The sequence below is a fragment of the Muscardinus avellanarius genome (assembly GCF_963383645.1).
Source record: "Muscardinus avellanarius genome assembly, chromosome: 12".
Taxonomy (NCBI): domain Eukaryota; kingdom Metazoa; phylum Chordata; class Mammalia; order Rodentia; family Gliridae; genus Muscardinus; species Muscardinus avellanarius.
The window spans coordinates 62,681,721-62,704,282 of record NC_137798.1 but is presented as its reverse complement, the minus strand read 5'-3'; positions in this window follow the sequence as shown (position 1 = coordinate 62,704,282).

The window sequence follows — 22,562 nt, the reverse complement described above, 5'->3', positions numbered from 1 at the left end:
ACTCCACAGAGTTGTGAGGCTTTGTATTTATTATTATTACTATTGTTGGTGAACTTAATGCCCATCATTCTTCTAAGTGCTTCACACATATTCTCTCGCTTATTTCTCAGAATAACTCCATGAGGTAAAAACTATTAGCATTTCTTGTTTATATCCTAGAAGCACAGGCCAAAGTTACATAGCGAGACAATGAGGGAACCGGGTTCAAAGCAGACCACTGGCTCCTGGGACCAGCTCGTCATCACCCAGTCTCTTGCCTCTGATGGAGGTCATGAAAAGGGCATCACATGAGCCCTTGCACATGGCGGGAGGTGAAGAATAGTCACTGTTATTACTACCTAGAGAAAGAGCTGGCAGTAGAATGCAGGCTTTCTGGTGCCCAGGTTCGTAACTTCCCTAGAAAAAAAAAGAAAAATGATTAAAAAAAAACACCCAAAGTCTCAGCAGAGGAAATTAGGGCCAAATGACCCAGAATGACAACTTCCCAAGCACAAAGGGGAACCCATATGTCAAATCCATCCATAGAGACATGTTCTGAGCTCCTTCGTTCTCCTGGAATTTGGTTCCATTGAGGATTGCCTAACAAAAGAGGATTGTGAACTAGTCTTTCTGGTTACATGGAGATGTTTCCCTAGGTTCCATAGTTGCAACACCATTGATTCATGTATCTTATGGGAGGGAAGCTCACCATGAGTATCCCAAATCATGACACATTAGCTGCAGACCTTGCTGGCTTTCCAGTAGGCTGGCCCATCCTGCTCAGTGGCAGCCATAGTCATTGACACTTAATGGCTGTGAAATATACCATAGCACTCATCACCTTCTAAGTAAGGAAGTATCCACTCTGCCAAAATGGATGTCCTCTTTAACATGCTCTGTAAAAAGGCCAGAGATCCAAGTAAAAATTGCAGTGAGTATCTAGGAAGTCAGTCAGTGCAGACCAGCCCTGGGAAAGGCGACTGTCCTTCTGAGAAGGGACATGCCACATTCTTCACGCACATTTCCCCAGAATGTGATTTTTTTTTAAAGGAAAGAGCTCAGAACACTGAAGTGGAGATTTCACACTGTACATGATGATAAAGATAATTACACATCGACAGCTGCAAGATCGAAAATGACCACTACTGCTCTCTCCATTTGTGCCTGCAATAAAACTCATTAAGAGCTTAATGAGAACTTAAGGACGTTTTTCCTCTATGTTATTCTGAAGATTTAGTGCTAATCAGAAGCTCAGAATTCTTTCCCTAGAGCCTGGGATAGAAGAGAGAGGAAATAAAAGTAAGATATACATTTTTCCAATAAATACTTATGAGGCTTCACTAAAGATGGTTCTGCCTTAATTATGTGGAGGAGGAGTGAGAGATGATATAAGAGCAAGAGAATGGCTAATTGCTACCCTTCAGGAATTTATGATTTACTACACATGATAAGATGTGGACGGAGCTAGGTCTCTAGACCAGTCAGAGCACCCGGATTCAAATCCTATTGAATACCTGCTGTGTGTGACTCTGGGCATGTGACTTAAGCTCTGCTTCCATTTCCTCACTATTAAAATGAGGAAAAGGATGAGCTGCCATCATAGCATTGGTATAGGAATTTAAAAAAATAATGTATTTAGTTTTGTGGAGTGCCTAGTGCATAGCTGGAGCTTGTTGTACATTATTTGATATTATTATAAATAACTCAAAGCAGATGAGAATTACTCTAATCATGAATCTTTATTTATAAGGATAAAAGGTCTTTTTTTTTTTTTTTGGTGGTACTGGGGTTCCTGGGAGCCCTTCTACCTCTGGGATACACTCCCAGACCTATTTTTTATATTTTTTTAATTTGTAGAGAGGGTGTCTTAAACCAGCACGGCTGGCTTCCAACCTGCGAGATCCTCCTGTCTCCGCCTTCCCAGTGTGGGGATTACAAGCATGCACCACTATGACCAGCAGTCTTTTTCTTTTTCTTTCTTTTTTTTTTTTTATTTTGAAACTAGGTCTCACTAAGTTGCAAAGGGCCTCCCTAAGTAGCTGAGGCTGGCCATGAACCTGTGATCCTCCTGGCTCAGCCTCCCAAGTACTGGGATTACGAGCATGTGCCACTATCCCTAGCAAAAGTTGGGTTTTTAAAATAAGGATGCTGCTTTATCCTTAAATAAAAGGGGCATGGTAAACTGCTATGCCCCTGAATGTCCCCTTTCTGCTCTCAAAAACCTAGCCAAATTAAGGGAACAACAAGTGCACGCCTGAGCCACAAAGCCCACACACATGTTATCTTAAAGGCCACCAGCTTTCTCTCTGGCATTCTGGGAAATAGGTGGGTCCTTGTTATCTGGAGAAAGCTACTTTCCTGTATGTGCGCCAGGACAGTTGCTCCTTGGGGTGCTGGTCACACAAGCAAGCTAATGCTTCTGCAGCCTAACACACGAAACCCCTCTCAGGGCACAGGCACAGAGCTGAGGGGATATGTGTCACTCATCCAGCTGGCCACCAATGGACAGAAATACCATGAGGAAGGGGAGGTGCTGCTTGTCCAGCACTGTGAGAGACAGCGGTCCTAGCTGTCAGACGGTTGCTACTGAACTCTTCTTGGAGCAGTCACTGATCTCTTGTAAGCTTTCTCCAATAAAGCATATGCCTTCAACCCAGTACTTGAGAGATTGAGACAGGAGGACCACAGGCTCAAGGCCAGCCACAGCTACTTAGCAAGACCCTGAGACAGGAGGGTTGCAGGTTTGTGGCCAGCCTCAGCTACCTAGTGAGGTCCTTTGCAATTTAGTGAGACCCTGTTTCAAACTAAAGAATAAAAAATAGGGCTGGGGTTATAGCTCGAAGGTAGAATGCCCCTGGGGTTCAATCCCTACTTCCATAAATAAATAAATAAATAAATAAATAAATAAATAAATAAATAAATAAATAAATGTTGAAGGTATATGCCCTGGGTTCAATCCCCAGTACCAATTATAATACTTAGTGATAATAATAAGAATTTTCCCATGCTGCCTCTTTCTTTGGCCTTTCCCCAACCTACCCACTGCTCTTGCACAACTGGTATGAAAATGACAGGTATACTTTGAAGGAGTTTGGCTCTTGTAAGATTAGAAGTTTTACAACACATTTTTAAGGAAATAAATACCACTATCTATATTTATGTATTTGTTTATTTATCTTGAGATAATTACTCTCCCCTTCAATACTATCTATTCTCTAGCCTTGTCTCTTGATCGCCACATGTCCTAATCCCTTGTTTCTTTGTGCTGGTCACCCACGCCCTGGCTTGATTTTTATGCCCTTATCTACTAGTCCTGTGCCCCCAACCACAGCAGCAGTGTTCTCGGCTCTCCCTGATACCCTGGCCACAGAATACTTATGCCAGTTTCTCACTATTGGCACTTACTCTCATTTAGCCTTTTCCTTTTTTTTTTTTTTTTTTTTTTTCGGTACTGGGGATGGAACCCAGGGTCATTCTACCTCTGAGCTACACCCCCGGCCCTATTTTCTATTCTTTATTTTGAAACAGGGTCTCACTGAGTAGCAAAGGACCAGTGTCACTAAGTAGCTGAGGCTGTACATGAACCACGATCCTCCTGTCTCAGCCTCACAAATGCTGGAATTACAAGCGTGCACCACCACACCCAGATTTTTAGCTTTAAAATCTGAAAACCATCCTTTCGTATGTAGAACTTTCCCTGGTTCTCTTTTACAAATATTACCAGGTGCCCTTTGCTGCCCTGGGAAGATTTGGGGGTGGAGGAATTAAGAGCCTCTCCTAGGTGGGCTGGCCCAGCGTTCATATGCTCTACACTCCTGTGCTTTCCCTTTAGGACAAATCACAATAATAATAATTATTATTATTAATTATTATTAAAATTATTACTGGTTGTATCTTGGTTTTTAGGATGGAGGGGTCCGTGAACTTCATCTCTAGACCCAGGTGTCAAGAAAATGTAGTGATGGTGCAGAATAAATGACAGACACCTCCAGAGGAGCCTGCCCCGGGGCTCCAAGCTGTCTCTGCATGGCTCTGGCCCCATGACACACCTGAGCATGGCAGAGCAGTACACCAGATCTGGCAGAGGAGGAAGGTATAGGGTTTAGGGGAACGTCATCAAATCCCATGATACTTTGCGATCTATGTTGGGACTCCACCAAATCCAATCACATACTAGGCTCATTTGACACAACTGAAGTGCAGGCTGACAGTTCCTTGGCTTGCTCAGGACCTATAGTGACTGGCAGGAGGGACAAAGAGAGGCCTAGCATCCTTAGAAAGAAACTCACGCCAGCACAGGCAAGGAGAGGCGGCCCACCACTTGGCAGCTCCTAGAAAGAAGGCAATACAGCGTCCTTAGGTAAAGAGCTCTGTGCCAACATCCCCTGTCCTGATGCCTGGCTGTGGCCCATGAAGCCTAGTTATCATCATCACGTGAACCTGAAAAGATAAGATTCTAAAGCCTAAACCATCCCAGTCTAGGGATGTGAGAAGTGGCATATCCAGCCTGCCTTTTCTTTGTTTCTTTGTAACAGAGGCTGAGGCTAACTGAAGTCTGAGCCTCTCTTGGTTCAGGTGCCATATATGGCCCCATATAATTTGAAACATTGGTGTTGAGATAGTTCTGTGGCATTATGGTTAAGAGCAGGGGCTCTGGAGGTATCACCACATGGATTACTCACTGGTCATCAGCAAGGAAATTGCAGCCTTACAATGAAGATGTTGACATCCCCTCCCAAGCCCACCAGCCAGTCAGCATGCAGCCTCCCCAGGTACAATGCAGTTGGAGAGCCCAGTACCAGCCGGGTGGTGTGGCTGGATGACACACCTGCATCTGAGAAGTCTTTGGCCCAACTCCCAGTCTACAGAACATCCAGGGACTGGAGAAACAGGTTCCACCAGGAGGAACCAACCAGACAGATCCACAATATGGGCGACTCCACAGGACAGCTGATTCCACTGCCACTTACACCAGTTAGCAGCATGAACAAGGTGAGCAGATTGCTTTAGGTTAAGAGAACTGACATTTCAGAGATACAACAACCAAACCAAGACAAAACAAGCTGTGGGGTCAGATAGGGTCTGCATCTTGTCTTTACTACTTATAGCTCTGGATGAGGCCTCAGACCAGTTGCTTCCCATCTCTGAGTCTTACTCCCTTACCTGTGGAAAGGGAATAATGCCTTCTACTTCACAGGGCCATTGTGCAGATGGCCTGAGAAAATGCTGGAAAGCCTTTAGCATAGTCCCTGTGTAGACAACATGCTCACAACAGCAGCTCCTGGAGATCCGAGAAGGATGGCCACACCCTGCCTGCCTGGCCTTGGCTACGGCAGCCTTCCTGCTTCCCATTATCAGCTTCTCCTCCCGTGAGGCCTAACACATCACAGGATATCATCCTCCAAGGCACAAATCTCCTCGCATTTGCCTTCTCCCTGAGGTGAGCTAGACTGCAGCCAAGGCCTGCCCTCAAGGAATATGTAAGAACATGTTCAGTCCCTGTCCCCTGGGCCTTGCCCACCACAAGCAGCTGTCAGTGTTCCTCTCTCTGCCTCAGGGCCTTCTCTGCCTGCTGGATCCCACCCTGACCTCAAGCAGATGGCCCTCCAGAAAGACCAGGGAATAAGTGCCCCTTTTCTCCCTCCCCTAAGCAGTTCTTCAGGAACAGTCCCATTCCCTCGCCACTCCGATGAGATGTCTCTGAGGTGTCTACACACTTTTTCACAGAATTCTGCAACAGGGTTAAGTTCTGCTCACAGTGAAAGGAGCTAAGTGACACCCCTTTATTGCTTCATTTCCCTTACCCAGAGTCGCCTCCCCACCTGCTGCCTCCAACCCCCAGGGTGACCTCGCAAATAAGCCACCTGCACACAAAGCTTTGTCTGAGGGAACCTAAGCTAAGACGCCACAGGAATGTGTCTGCGTTGGGCACTGAGGGTGCGGGAGGCTGCTGATGCTCACTGACAGGTAGTCTGTAGTGTTATTCTAGAGTTCCCAGCTGCCTTGCCTTTCCAACATCGGCACTGGAGTCCAGAGCATTGGGTGCCATGTCTCATTAACTTCCCGTGTAGTGCCTGGCACATGGGTCTGCCTCCAGTCTCTCCTCTCAGCAACCTCTTGACCTGGTCTCCCACCAGGAACCACAGGCTACAAAGCTGGGGCCCTCCCAGAGACCTTAGATAGCCATGTCATGGGGAAAGGATCAATCCTATAAAGAGTCTGGAGGAGTTCCCAGTGAGGTCAAAAGAGGAAAACAACTCAGGACCAGTGCAGTCCTTGGCTTACATGATAGAAAAGAATTTCAGCATGAGCCAGACAAAGATATGGACTGAGATTTATTTAGGAAAGCAAGAAATACACATTGGAGGATGCCGGCCGTCTCCAGAATGAGAGACGTGCTGGGGGGGGGGGGGCATGGCTCTTCTTTTATAGAAAACTTTGTAAGTGGAGAACATGAACCCTTCAGGGGCTGGTGTCAGCCTGAGCTTGGTTCCTTCAACGGTGGTGCACAGAGCAGGTGATGGGGTCTAGTTTTTCTCAGAATCTGCAGGTTGATATTTTATAGTTGATGAATAGCACTTGGATTCTACTACATCAGAGCTTTGAATGATATCTTTCTCTAGGATTTTGACCAGTCTAAAATTATATTCTGTAAGTTAACAGTATATATAAGCACTAATTAACTGGACTTAGAGTACTCTAAAATTTATTGGACCTTTTAAGAATTCAGGAGTAGAGGAAAACAGAACCTGGGGAATGGAGGTAGGGGCATTTGTGAAACTTTTAGATTTAAAGGTAGAGTCTCTCCATTCCTGTTTGTCTCTTTTCTGCCTGTTTCTTTTATTTCTTCTACCTCAGTGAGAGCCCATGTATGCATCCACTTTGGCTGCTAACAATTAAATAGACATGAACTACTACTCTGCTTGGAAATTTCTGAAGCCAAAATGTCCAAATATGCAAAGGGCATCATGCCAGTAATAATGGAAAACATCTAGAAGAGATAAAGGTATGAGGGAGCATCCAGTGGCCTGTGAGTCCTGTGCCAGGGAACCTGCCTTCCACAGGATAATCGAGAAAGCCCTGGGAAGACCGGAAGGCTGCACTGTTGCAATCAAAAGAATCTTAAGCTCTCCTCTTGTGAGCAGCTCTGTCTGAGCACACCAAGGAGCATCCAAGCAAGCCAGGAGCAACAAGAACAGGTAGACAAACATCCGCAAGGCTTTGTGCCCCTGGAGCTACTTCCAAAAGGGCAAGGGTCCAATTTGGTATTACAGTGGAGGGTCCTCGGGGAAGAAATATCCACAGTAGAACCTAAGACCCTCTCACACTTCTGTGTAACTTTCTTTTTTTCTCCCTTCTCATAAGCACCTTATGGAATACACGGACTAGGCCCATTGTTCTATTGTCCTGCAGCCCTAAAAAGCTATATATTCCAAGATCTGTGTCCTTTATCAAGCAGCAAATTGGTAACAAGGAAGCAAGCTAAGATTAGCAAGCCTTTCCCTCTGTCCTTTTGCTTAGCAACCATGGACATTTGTTTCCTGCTTCTATTAAAAAAAACAAAAATATGCAGAAACTTGCCCTCCAGAGTTCCAAAAGAGGTTACAGAATTGAGGGCTGGATGTCACCATGAACACATAACTTCTACCCAAGGAAAGGAACAAGTAGGGTCAGAGTGGCCGCCTGACTTTGCAGGCAGAAGCCCTCTGCCCTCGTTGCATCGTCAAGTGACCTGAGCCAGGTCTGGAGCCAGAGGCCACCCAGGCAAAGAATCCCACTGTAGGCAGAAAAAATGAGCAGTGGAGGGTCGTCTTGATACTGCTTGGCTTTGCATGTGGTGAGAAAAAAAGGAAGAGAAAATGAAGGGAAAGATATCTTTTGCATTGGCCACTTGTTTGGTATCCTCTAAATTTCCTTATCAATGTGATTTTATACTTTTTATGATGTCATTTTTTATTTTATAAATCAAAATGAAGACCTTCCCAGAGCAGGGGGATCTCCTAATTTGGGTCAGACCTAAAGATGATATGTTTTAAACCCCTTGGCTGCATGTTGAATTCTCTCCTGCCCAGGCGCTAGCACTGGTGCTGAAGCTACACCCTGGACCACTTCAGCCCACCTTGGGCTTCAGGACACCTGGCTCACTGCTCTCATCTCTACACCGAACTTGTGCTCGCAGAAGCTGGAAACTCACTTCTCCACTCCACTCCAGAGTCTGCAATTTAAATTTCTTTTTTAAAAAAGAGAAACAATTTGGCTTTTGTAGGTATCAGTAAGAGTAGGTTTTTTGCTTTAGAAGAAAAATGTATATCATATTATAACCTAAGTGACCATTTAAATCAGACAAAGGCCATGTTCTAAAGGTTAAATTTCAGGTAAATGTGAGAGAGAGGGAGGAGGAGAAGGAAGAGGAAGAGGAGGAGGAGGAAAGAAGAGGACAAAGGAGAGAGAGGAAGAAGGAACACAAGAAGGGAGGGAGGGAAGGAAAGAGGAGTTTTCTAAAGGTGTCTTTAATATTATTATCATAAAAATTTGATAAAACAATTGTTATCACTTTTATCATATGAAAAAATTCTCTCATCTAAATTAATCCCTTAATACATTTTAAGAAATTTATCCACTGGCTATATTCAGAGTAGCACAGGTATGTGATAGCCTGATTTTAGCATTTAATTTAATGTTCCATTACAGATTACACTGAAAGGGCAAAATACATTTCATTGCTCCAGTCTCATTGAAAGGTTTATACAAAAAGCCTCAGGATCCTTTTTTTCTGCTTTTGCTTTGCTTGAGTACCTCCAAGCCAAGCGGGTCTGGAGGCCCTGTCACCCTCCCACCTGACGTATAGATAAATACAGAGGGCACTAATCCTGGAAGAAAATGAAGGTCTGGGCCATACATCACCTCTGCTTAGTTGGCATCCAAACGCATAATTCACATTGCTGAGAAGCCTCCGGTGACTGCCGATCCATTACAGATCAGTTGCGGCAAAGGCTGTAACTTTATTAGAAGCATAATTTAGGAATCCTGTAAACATTTAGGATTCAAACTCCACTGACTGCATGTATAGTAATTAACCTATGTGTGAAATTTAATCAAACCCTAAGGGATATTTATGCACATGTTGTTTTAAATCCTATTTGAGGCTTCTCTAAGAAAACCAGCTGCCAAAGGAACAAAAACCAATTTAACTAACCTGGCTCATGACAGCTACCAGCCCATTCTAAGGAGAATCACCCTAGGCTCTGTCATCTGCCTTCATATCCTCTGGTTCTACATCCATGGACCCAAACAACCATGGGTCAAAAATATTTTTATAATGTCTAAACGTGTTCAGGCTTGTTTTCTGTTATTATTCCTCAAACAATTCAGTGTAACTACTCTTTATACATAGCATTTAAATTGTCTTAGGTATCATAATCTAGAGGTGATTTAAAGTATATGGGAGGATGTACACAGACTGTTTGCAAATGCTGTGCCATTTTCTATCAGGGACCTAAGCATCCATAGATTTTGATCCTGGAATCAGTCCCCCACAGATATGGAAGGACAACTGTATAAAACATGAAAATGGGATTACCTACACCTCATTTTAAAAAGAAAGTAATTTGTCCATCATTAAACTATTTAACCCTATAATATAACTCATTAATCTACACAGCCAATGAGTAGTTGTCTGGTGTCTCTTACCTGCTTAGAACACAGTGCTACTGAAATGCTGGTTTCTTGTTTGATTCACAGAGTAGCTGGTGAGCTCTCAGCAAATGAATCTGCCCTTCCTCACCCCCAGCCCAGGAGCCATTGGCAAGCGGTGGGGCTGGGAGAGTGTAGAGAACTCTATCTCTCAGAACAAGACCAGGGCTATCACTGTTACATGGGCAAAGGTAGGTAATGTTTATACCCAGGAAGAAAAGCTCCTCTCCTCTTGCTGGCTCTAGACTAGATTATCAGGCTGTAGAAGGCTTTAAGGAAATTCAGAAGGCACCTAATTCTCTCCGATACCAAACTCACACTTAAAACCCTGGATCTTGTCTCTTGTCATTCAACCATAAAACTTTTTTTATCAGAGAGCAGGAAAAGCCACAAATCTCATTATGAGTGTGTGCTGAGTTTCTATAGAATTTAAATCCACTAAATAACATCGCTTAACAGTTTTGCCTCAGGCCAGTTTGGAGTGAACCAAGAACAAAGCTGAAAGTCTGACTGAGAAAAACAGCTTTGTAGATTTTTTGTCTAAGAGCCAGCTTCACTGTGTCTTGGAAGAGGGTGCTCCCTAACTGAGTAAGCAAAGCTCCAGTACCCTGAGCTTGGGTGAGGCAGTTCTGTGGGAACTTCCAGGTCACGTGGTCTGCGGAACTGGGTGCCGAAGCCAGCTGGCAAGAGTAGGGGTTCTGAAGTGAGGCGTGAGGATGAAGTTTTTAACCCTAACGTGGGGGAGCTGCCAGCCTACTATCTCTACTGGTCGACCCCTGTTCGTGGGTCAATATTTCCTATGGGTTGACGACTATGCCTGGATCAGCATTCTCTATTGCGTGGACACTCCTGGCCAACACAGCTTCTGGGTCAATCTTGTCTTTATTGCGCCGACGCCTACCTTATTTTTCCAGAGGTATTTATACACAGCTACAGGTCAATCAACATTCTCTTGCTACCACCACCAGAATACAATAAAGACCAATACAAAACACACACATTACAGATAGGCCTATCAGTACCCTTGTTTCATCACCACCTGATCTCTCAGACCTCTTTGAACTTTCCATAACCCCAAACCTTGTTGACTCTGGGCGAAGGATGGTCAGCTGAGTCAGAGACACCAATCTAGGGAAAAGCCTTAATGGCTCCCAACAATTCCCCCTTTTTTTTTTTTTACTATATTCAAAGAAGACTGTGTCTGTCTCAGGTTGTTTCCTTTTTGTATCAAGGATTACCTGTCTTTGGATAATACAAAGCTAAGCTGTATATCCTGTCTTAGGTTTTCTCGTCCCAAGGAAATCTTACCCATCATTGACTACCAGCCTCTTAAATGGGGGTATGCTTCAAAGGTAAATTTTGCACTTCTGCTGAAAAAATGTTCTCACTTTGTCCTGAGACCACACTTTGTCCCGAGTCTCTAACAAACAAGGTATTGGGAATATTAGTAAAACAGGCATTTCAGTAAGACATTTTCTCCAATTAACACAATGATTTTTACCTATTGAATCAGTTTTACAGAGTAAACAAGGTTTTAGTGGGCTAACATTTTTATCTTTTTTCCCTAGGTAACCAGGGCCCCACAAGACCAAACCTTCAATAGCACAATTACTTATCAGTCTTTGTCCAAAATAATCAAAAGTACCAATTCTTTGTCCAAAATAATACTATCAGTCTTTGTACTATCAACTCTCTGTCCAAAATATCAGTCTCTATCTTTGTACTATCAATTCTCTGTCCCAAATATCAGTCTCTGTACTTGTCTGCAATACCACAGGTGGCAACTGTAGACATCCCATCTTCTCGACATTTTTACCAGTTCTTTGTCCAGCATAAACAACAGTTTCCGCAACAGGTGCAAAATTCAAAGCAAGAAGTCTCAGCAATCTCGAGTTGTTACTGAAGACAGCGATCTCCCACTGTTCCTAAATAGCTGGATGAAGTATGGGATGATCTGGGACGTACGCCCATGTTTCAGTCACCAGCATTCATCCGAGAGTCTTCTATCTTTCAGTCATCAGCATTAATTCGAGAGTCTTCTATTCTTGCTTGATCCATATGTCGCACCAGCCGCTCAGGTATCCACCGTGCATTATCTTCATCCTGTGAAAAAACACAAGCATGCCCTCTTCCCCATATTAGTATGGGGTCAGGACCTTTCCAAATTCCTGTGCCAGAATCTTTCCATTTTACTAGAGCAAAATTGTTTTTGGAGGATGTCAATATCTATCTGCTGCTGTGCGACCAGTTTTGTCAGCATTCAAAAAGTTAATAAGAAGAGCATGATTTAAAGAGTTCTGTGGTGAATGGGGATATAACTCCCCCTTTTTATTTATTTTCAAAAGGGTTGTTTTCAGAGAATTATGGGCTCATTTTACAATGCCCTGTCCTTGAGGATTATAGGGTATACCTGTAATATGTTGAATATTATATGTATTGCAAAATTGCTTAAAAGCTGTACTAATATATCCTGAATCGTTATCAATTTTAATACAGGTAGGAAGACCTGAGAAAGAAAAACATTTAAAACAATGGGAAATCACATGCTTAGCAGCCTCCCCAGTTTGGGCTGTAGCCATAATAAAACCCAAAAAAGTGTCAATAGACACATGAACATACTTTTGCTTACCAAAGGCAGAAATGTGTGTAACATCCATTTGCCATAAATTATTAGAAACCAATCCCCGTGGATTTACACCTAAATGAGGAACAGGTAAATATTCTGGACATATAGGGCATTGTTTAACAATTTGTCGTGCTGCTTCTCGAGTAATTTGAAACTGTTTATGCAGACCAGCACTATTTTGATGATGTAAAGAATGTGATCGTTGAGCTTGTTCTGAGGGGAAGAATTTTGTAGCCTCATCAGCAATTTGATTACCTTCTGCCAAAGGTCCAGGTAAAGCAGAATGTGCTCTTATGTGCCCAATAAAACAAGGATGTTGGCGTGTTAAGATCTGAGTTTGAATTTGAAGAAATAAATTACCTATCAATTTATTGTGCATATCAATATATGGTACAGTTTCCAATGCTTGAAGGGCATTAGCTATATATAAACTATCAGTATATAAATTAAAAGGCATATCAGATAGATGTTGAAAAACAGCTGCTACTGCATGTAATTTTACAACCTGAGCAGACATAAAAGATGTTTGTATTATAGTACTATGTTTATTAATTACATAAGATGCCTTACCATTTGAGGAGCCATCAGTAAATACCAAGACTGCCTGAGATATGGGAGTAGCATGAATTATTTTAGGAAATATAAGAGCATGTTTATTAACAAACTATAATAGTTTATCATGAGGTAAATGATTGTCAATTTCTCCAATAAAGGATGCAAGAGCAATAGCCCATGAATCAGCATTCTGAAAAAGCCATTGTACTTGTTGTTTAGTAAAAGGAACACTAATAAGTGAAGGCTCTTTTCCAAAATGCTTTATAGATTCTGATCTGACAGAACACACCAAGCAGGCAACTAATTCCCAATACGGCATTAAAACTCTGCTTGGAGTAGTGGGTAAGTGTATCCACATTAATGGTCCATCCTGCCACAAAACAGCAGTGGGCGTATGCGCTGATGTTAATATATAAGCAGCCCATTCTTTACTATAATCAATGTACTGTTTTCTTTGACATTCAATAGCCAATTCAACTTTAAGAGCAGCACGTTCTTCCTCTGTTAAGATCCGAGAGGAAGTCTTAGTCACCTTTCAAGATATCAAACAAAGGTTTTAATTCTCCAGTAGTAATATTTAAAGATGGTCTTAGCCAATTAATATCTCCTAAAAGTTTTTGAAAATCATTTAAGGTTTTTAAATTATCTTTACATAATTGAATTTTTTGTAGCTTAATAATCTTGGGATAAAGAATGTTTCCCAAGTAAGTATACAGTGGTTCTCTTTGTACTTTTTCTGGAGCTATAATCAAAACATTATTTTGTAATGCAATTTGTAAGCTAGCATAAGCTGACAACAAAATTCCTTCATCTGAATGTGCTAATAAAATATCATCCATATAATGTATCATATATACAGATTTATAGGATCTTCTGACAGTAGCTATAGCCTTTACAACAAATTTTTGACAGAGTTGAACTATTGGCCATTCCCTGAGGTAGCACTTTCCACTGATACCTTTGCATAGGAGCTCTATAATTTGTAGATGGAACACTAAAGGCAAATCTCTTACAATCTTGTTGTGCTAAAGGTATCGTATAAAAGCAGTCTTTTAAATCTAAAATTATTTTATAAGTGTCTTTGGGGATAGCTGATAAATTGGGTAGTCCAGGCTGTAAAGCTCCCATTAATTCCATAGTTTTATTAACTTGCCTTAAATCCTGTAACAGTCTCCACTTACCAGATTTTTTCTTAATGACAAATATGGGTGAATTCCAAGGGGAGTTAGAATTTTCTATATGGCCGTAGTCAAGCTGTTCCTGTACTAACTGCTCTGCGGCTTTTATTTTTTCTAAGGTTAGGGGCCATTGATCAATCCAAACTGGTTCCTCATTTTTCCAAGTAATAGGATCGGCATGGAGTACAGGCTGATCAACAGCCCCTTCTAAAAATATCCTAGACCTGCTCGAGGGCATTGTAAATGAAGCTTTAAAGGCTCTATAATACCCTTATTATTTATCCCTAGACCTTCCTCCAGTAAAAGTCCTTGATCTAGCATTTGCTGTGTCACTATAGGGCTGGGGCTATAAAGATATACACCCATGTTCTGCATAACATCTGGGCCCCATAAGTTGACAGGAAGTCTTGGAACAATATAGGGCTGAAAAACTCCAGTATGGCCTTCCTCATCTCTCCAAGTAAGCCAATCACTGCTTTGTTTGGGGTTTTGCATCTGTCCTATGCCTTTAAGGTGAGTGAGGGAAGAATGCTTAGGCCATTTTTTAGGCCATAGATCAGCTATTGTGACAGAAACATCTGCTCCCATGTCTAATAACCCTGAAAATTCTTTCCCATTAATGAATAATTTCAATTCTGGTCTTTGAGTTCCAATTGCTTGGACCCAAAAAGCATCTGATGAACCAAATCCCTTTTTACCCCGTTTAGGTCTCTGAGCACTATTATTTGTTTGTACCTGAGGTAGCAATACTAATTGTGCCAGTCGTTGACCTGCATTAATAACAGCTATCCCTTGAGGAGAATGTATCATAATTTTTATTTCTCCTTCATAGTCAGAATCAACTACTCCAGGAACTACTATAATTCCCTTCATGGTGACACTACTTCATCCTACTATCCCTTTAGGTAACGGACCATAAACGCCAGTAGGAAGGGCCTGCATTCCCATTTCAGGAGTTAATACTGTATAGGTGGAGGCACAGAGGTCCAATCCTGCGCTGCCTGCGGTTGCTCGGAATAAGTCCTGAATGGTTTGTTTTGTTGAAAGTTGTCCTGCTGTGGTACAGCTGTCTGAAGTGCCCCATAACATTGTTGCTGCGGGGCCTGAGGCTGGCCCCTCCATCCATTTCCCGACAGGAACTGATTCCCTTGCTCATCAGTCCTTGATTTACTCCTTAGCCCAATGCTTCTCTCTTCTACATCGAGGGCATAAGCCTGCCTCTCGTCTATTACTAGCACTCTTCCTCTGTGGAAGTTAAATGACCATTTTGTCTACACCCACAGCTTTTAACCATATTATTCTTAGGTCCCGATTTTTTATGTTGTTGGAAAGGGATTTCTTGTACAGTTTTCTCTTGTAATGCTGCAGCCATAGCTAGTCCCTGTGTATATGCAGGTCCTATATCGGAACATAGCCAAATATAATCAGACAGGTCTTTCTTTCTAAAAGGGTGTAAGGCAGCTTGACAAACAGTATTAGCATTCTCAAAGACTAATTGCTTTACGAGCAACAGCCCTGCTTTGCTGTTGCCTATCAATCGACTAGCAGTTTGTAATAACCTGGCTACAAACTCCTGATATGGCTCATCTGGTCCTTGTCTTATTTTTGAAAGATCTTTTGTTTGTTTTCCTGAAGAAGGCAACTTGTTCCATGCTCGACGTGCAGCAGCATTGGTCTGAGCATAAGAAGCTAGACTAAACTTTAATTGCTGAGCCGTCTCCCTAAACTGTCCTTCTCCTGCTAACATATCAAAAGTTATGGCTATTCCCTGAGCTATGTTTAAATCTGCTGTGGATTGGCATTGTTCTGCAAATTCAGACTTCCACAATAAAAAATCACCCCCTGATAAACAAGCTCGGGCTGTTTCCAATCAGAAAGACACAAAGCCTCCATGGAGAGAGATTCTAACATGGCTTGAGTAAAAGGTGCTGTTGGTCCATATTGAGCACAAGCCTTTTTTAATTCTTTTGATTGTTTGAACCAGTTTTGTCAGCATCTAAGAAATCTAATAACGCTTCCTTAACCATCAGGGTCTTCAGTATCTGGGAAAACCCTAAATCCCCTAGTATCTTCTCCGTTTTCTGCAGCGCGATTTATACCTGCTTGAAGTGGTGATAGTAAAGATAAAGATCTGTGTTTTTCACTGTTTTGTTTAGCAAATGCTACAATGGGAGAATTTTGAAGGCTTGCATTGCTGATAATAGGAGAATATTGTTGAGATCCTCCCTTTTCACTATTTGAAGGAGCTATCTGATCTACTTGTTTAATTAAAGTCTCTGAGGCTATTTGTAATTGCTTTATACAAAAATCGGGCTCCAGTGACTGTTTTTGGAATGTCTGGATAAGCCCCCAACTCATTTCTACGGTGCTGAGCAGCAGTCTCCTCAAGATGCTCCTCTTTCAGTATCTAAAGTATCTTCTTCAGGAAGCGAAGGCAAAGCGCCCTCATGTTCCCTCCCGGTTTCTCTAACAAAAAGCCTATGTAACAAAAACAAAAGCTAATCTTCTGACCCATTGTATATTTTTTGACCCATTGGATTTTTACAACTCTTACGTTAGGAACTAATCTTCTGACCTATCCTTTATTACTATTTACACGTTAGGTGCCTTCATTTCCTATCCTAGTTTCTTTCTTCATTTGCCGGCTTAGTTTCTTTTGCATAAAGCTTTACTTTAGTGACCGATTTTATATTACAGAATTCCTACGTTTTACCGCTACCAAAAATCTTTTGAGCGCACTCCTTTTTTATTCAGCGGTGTCCTTCACGGGATCCTCAGTTTCAGAATTTCCCCGTACTGGCCACCACCTGCCGGAGCCAGCCAGCAAGATTAGGGGTTCTGAAGTGAGGCGTGAGGATGAAGTTTTTAACCCTAATGTGGGGGAGCCGCCAGCCTACTATCTCTACTGGTCGACCCCTGTTCGTGGGTCAATATTTCCTACAGATCAACAACTATGCCTGGGTCAGTATTCTCTATCGCGCGGACACCCCTGGCCAACGCAGCTTCTGGGCCAATCTCGTCTTCATTGCGCCGACACCGACCTTGTTTTTCCAGAGGTATTTATACACAGCTACAGGTCAATCAACATTCTCTTGCTACCACCACCAGAATACAATAAAGACCAATACAAAACACATCATTACAGATAGGCCTATCAGTACCCTTGTTTCATCACCACCTGATCTTCTCTCAGACCTCTTTGAACTTTCCATAACCCCAAACCTTGTTGACTCTGGGCGAAGGACGGTCAGCTGAGTCAGAGACACCAATCTAGGGAAAAGCCTTAATGGCTCCCAACAACTGGGCCCACACTGGAGGCTTTGATTCCTCACAAGCAGAAGTAGCACACGTGGCTACTAGTGCCTGCTCCTACCCATCTGCTCTGGAGTCTTATCTCCTTATCTTGCTCTGTGCTTTTGTCTTAATACATTTTACAATTGGCTATGGTAGTACAAGTCTAGAATCCCAGTACTTGGAAAGCTGAGATAGGAAGATTGCAGGTTTGAAAGCCAGTCTTAGCAACTTAGCAAAGCTCTCGGAAACTTAGTGAGACCCTGCTTCCAAATGAAAAAATAAAATAAAATAAAATAGGGCTCGGGGTAGTTCAGAGGTAGAGTGCCTCTGGCTTCAATTCCCAACACCACAAAAAAATTTTTTTTTTTTTTTTTTTTTTTTTTTTTTTACTTTGGACAGTATTTACAGTGTTAGAAAAATTTAACTAATTCTTTCTGAGTTCCATATTAAGAGATTTATAAATTTATGTTTTCATTTAATATTTGTGAATTATGACTACAGTACAAATAACACATATTTTACCAAATTCACATACACAATAATGATACCCATAGTCATTCTTAAACTGGGGTAAGATCATTATAAAGTATTATGAATAGTTTAGGGAGTGGTCAGGTTTGAGTAGATGAAAACTTTTTAATATGTTACAACTCTAGTGTTTAAAATATATATTTTATACCTAATTCTGAAAGTGAGATTAAATTCTCATTTTTCTTTTTTTTTCTTTCTTTTTTTTTTTTTTTTTTTTTTTTTTTGGTGGTACTGGGGTTCCTGGAAGCCCTTCTAGCTCCGGGCTATACTCCCAGACCTATTTTATACTTTTTATTTGGAAACAAGGTCTCTTAAGCCAGCAAGGCTGGCTCCGAACCAGCACGATCCTCCTGTCTCCACCTCCCAAGCGCGGGGAATACAAGCGTGCACCACCACACCCGGCCAAATTCTCATTTTCCTTAATGAAGTTCTAAATTTTTTTTCTGTACTGGGTGTGAACCCAGGGGCATTCTACCTCCGAGCTACACACCCAGCCATATTTTTTATTCCTTATTTTGAAACAAGGTCTCACTAAGTTGCAGAGGGCCTCACCAGGTAGCTGAGATTGTCTACAAACCACCATCCTCTTGACTCAGCCGCCTAAATACCGGGATTACAAGCATGTGCCACCATACCTGGCTTGAAGTTCTAAATTTTACCATGATTTTAATAAAATTCTTTCAGCATGTAAAGGTCTTTTTTAAAAAAAATAGTAGTTCCTTATCATTGTTGGTTTTCCAGTCAAATGGACCCAATTAGTTTACCTTCCCTTATCCTTATTGGTCTTTCCAATACTTAGATGTAAACTCCTTTACACAAGAATGTCTGTTTGAATGGACTCTGACCAATGTACACTAAGGACTATCCTGTTTACATGTAGGCTTATAGCAATACTTCCGGAAGAGAAAGAGAATATTGGCTCTGTAATAAAATGAGCCTAGGCCTTAGCTTCAGTAACGCCGTGATGTTACCCTTGATGACTGCAAGGCACTGATGTTCAACAGCCTGAGAACAGGCTCACCAGGTACCTTGCTAGTCACACATAACTGCCTGTTTGGCTTCTGAAACTCCCGCTTAGCTCGTACCTGCAGAGAAACAAAGACTGTTAGGAACGTTCTATCCTTAAAACAATCAAAAGGTGGATAATAGAAGAAACCAACATGGGTTGTTGAGCTCCTGCACAGTGCTGTTCTTGATTTCTCTACTTTCCAGTTGACTTGCACACTGGCTGAAAGAAACTGTTGGGAATTGTCCATATCTTTGAGAACCTAAACTCTTCACTCCTGAGCTTGTGATTTTGACATATAAAAGGAGCCCTGAGAAATGGCTTGAGGCTGCACCCAGGAATAAACACTCTGCCGTGTAGTTGCATGCTGGCTAATAAAGACTTTGTTTTTTTGTTTTTTTGTTTTTGGTACTGGAGATTGAACCCAGGGGCATTCTATCTTCGAGTTACACCACCAGCCCTATTTTTTTTATTTTGAAACAGGGTCTCACTAAGTTGCAGAGGACCTCACTACTCACTGAGTAGCTGAGGCTGGCCATGAACCTGCAATCCTCTTACCCCAGCCTCCCAAGTACTGGGATGACAAGCGTGTGCCACCATGCCTGGCCTAGTAAAGACTTTCTAAATCTGAGTGGTCTCTTCTGGTGGTCACTCCATAACAGCTAAGGCTTACTTTGAGCTTACCTCATGCCTAGTTTTATCCCAAGAGCAATAAATGATACCAATAGATTCATTCTTCATGAAGTATTATTATTAACTCCATTTTACAGGTCAGGAAATTGGATAATATGTGGAAATCACAAAGCCTAGAAGTAGCTAGTAATAAAAAGAGAAACAAACACAGAAATGCATCTTTATTTCTCTAATAACTTCCTCAACAACTTGCGAGCTTACTCAACAAAGGCTCATATTGCTCACAGATTAAGTTTTTCAAAGTTAAATAATGATAAAGCAAAAAAAATGACAAGTGAATGTTGGTTTTCAAGACTTCGCCATGTTAGCCCCTTAGCAAATGAACTATGAAAAACATATTTTTAAAATATGTCCCTATGAAAGTATTACAAGAACATATGTAATCTGTGGTCATGAACAATTAGAACTTGAAAGTGGGTCGTACATTCTAGTTATAAAGAGTAAAATAAAAGTCAGCCATATTCTCCATTCAAAATTCACTACTCAACACCTTAACACATTTCCTTCCAGTCTTTTCTTTTACTTTTGAAATCATAGTCAGTACTGGGTGTGGTGGCACATGCTTGTAATCCCAGCCTTTGGGAGGCTGAGACAGGAGGATCATGGTTCATGGACAGCCTCAGCTACTTAGTAAGGCCTGGGGATATAGCTTGGAGGTAGAATGCCCCTGGGTTTCATTTCCCAGTACCACAAAAATAAAAAATAAAATAAAATAAAATTATAGTCAATAGGCTATCTTCGAAAACAAGTTTTATTTGAACAATTTATTCAAGATGTTTGTTCCTGCTAATACATTATTGATGGAATTGTAAATTATTACAACCATGATAGAGATTGTTATGGAGGTTTCTCAAAAGACTAGAAATGGAACCACCATAGGACCTGGCTATACCACTCCAAAAGAAAGTCAAAATACTAAAGTGCTACATGTATAGCCATGTTCATGGCAGCACAACTCACAATAGCCAAATTATGGGAAGAGCCTAGGTGTCCATCCACAGATGAATGGATTAAGAAAATATAGTATATTTACATGATGGAATTTTACTTATCTATAAAAAATAACAAATTTATGTCACTTGCAGGAAAATAAATGGAATTAGAAAACACTATGATAAGTGAGATCAGCGAGCCTCAGAAAGCCAGGAGTCATATTTTTTCTTTCCTATGTGGAAACCTGAGAGAAGACAGTAAACAAAGGGGACATAAGTTAAATGAGGAGACCAGAAGAATAACGAGAGGGATTTGCAGCATGAGGTGTGAAGGTACAAAATGAGGCCTGAGAAAGGGAAAAGTTCAGTCAGTGTTATGTACATATACAGAGACATCACTACCAACCTAACATGTAAGGGGAAGAAGGAAGTGGGAATGGAGTAGGGTCGGGAGGGAGACACATCAGGTGGTGTGTGCATATATAAATGTACCACTTTGACTCTCACTGTGATGGATAATTACAATACGCCAGTAAAGTATAAAAAAAATCCTGAGGTATAAAGATGCATATAAAAAGTGAAAATGTAATTGTAGGAGTTTTACTCTGCCACAAAGAAGAACAAAACGTCATTTGCAGGAAAATAGATGGAACTAGCCAGGCCTGGTGGTGCACACTTGTAATCCCAGCATTTGGGAGGCTGAGAGAGGAGGATCGTGGTTCGCGGACAGCTTCAGCTACTTAGTGAGGCCCTCTGCAACTCAGTGAGACCTGGTTTCAAAATAAAGAATAAAAAAGAGGGCAGGGGGTGTAGCTCGGAGGTTCAATGCCCCTGAGTTCCATCCCCAGATCCGCGAAGAAGAAGCAGAAGCAGAAGCAGAAGCAGAAGCAGAAGCAGAAGCAGAAGCAGAAGAAGAAGAAGAAGAAGAAGAAGAAGAAGAAGGAGAGATGGAACTAATCTCATCATGCTGAGTGAGATCAGCCAGTCTCAGAAAATCAAGGGCCATTTGTTTTGTTTTCTCTCATATGTAGAATGTAGAAAGAAAAAAAAAAAAAGACACCCCATGAAAATTAGGAAAGAGAGCAGTGGAGTAGTGAAAAGAGCTAAGGAAAGGGAGGCGGAGAGGAGAAGGAAAGGGGAATTTCAAGGAAGGAAACAGATCAAACCATGTTATGTGCATATATCAATGTATCAGTCTGGATCTCATTATCATGCACAATTACAATACACCAATCAAAAAAATTAAAGATGTTTGTTCTGGGTGTGGTGATACATGCTTGAAATCCCAGGACTTGGGAGACTGAAATAGGAGGATCACAGGTTTGAGATCAGCCACAGCAATTTAGTGAGACCCTCTGCAACTTAGTGAGACCCTGTTTCAAAATAAAAAACAGAATGGGGCTGGTGGTGTAGCCTGGAGATAGAATGCCCCTGGATTCCATCCCTAGTACCAAGAAATAAAATAAAATGAGGTTAGGGTGTAGTTCAAAGGTAGAGTATCGCTAGGTTCAATCCCCAGTACAAAAAAAGGAAAAAACCCTTTGGCCACTCTACTATTTCTTTTCCTATTTGGAAGACATTCTGCCGTTCAAATTAAAGGTTAGTAAAGCTCTTCATAATTAGCATGTATCCCCTTATTTCCAATGCTATTCTCAGTTATTCATTCTTACAAAGGTACCTGCAATGAGTCAAGTTTAGACTTCTCTCAGTCTTTGCTCTGCAGGTCTGTTAATGGCCTTCCTTGTATCAGACATTTGTTTAATGATCAATAGTAGTTTCTGTTCCTACTGCTGAGTTTTTCCGAGAGAAACATAACTGTGTAAATGTTTAACTGGATTCTTTGGGTCTGGAATGGCAAAGGAGGAGTAGAAGGGAAGTCTCCATGGAAACCAGCTGCCTGGGAAGTGGCCAGAGGGGTTAGTGTGTAGTGAAACAGTGCTAGAAAGGTGCCGGGAGAGAAAGAACTGCTTTGTACAGCTCAAGTGAACTTCTGAAATACCTTAATTAAAATGAGCTACATTAACGACCCCCAAACTACCTTCATCATGGACATCCTTTGAATATCTTGCAAGGGA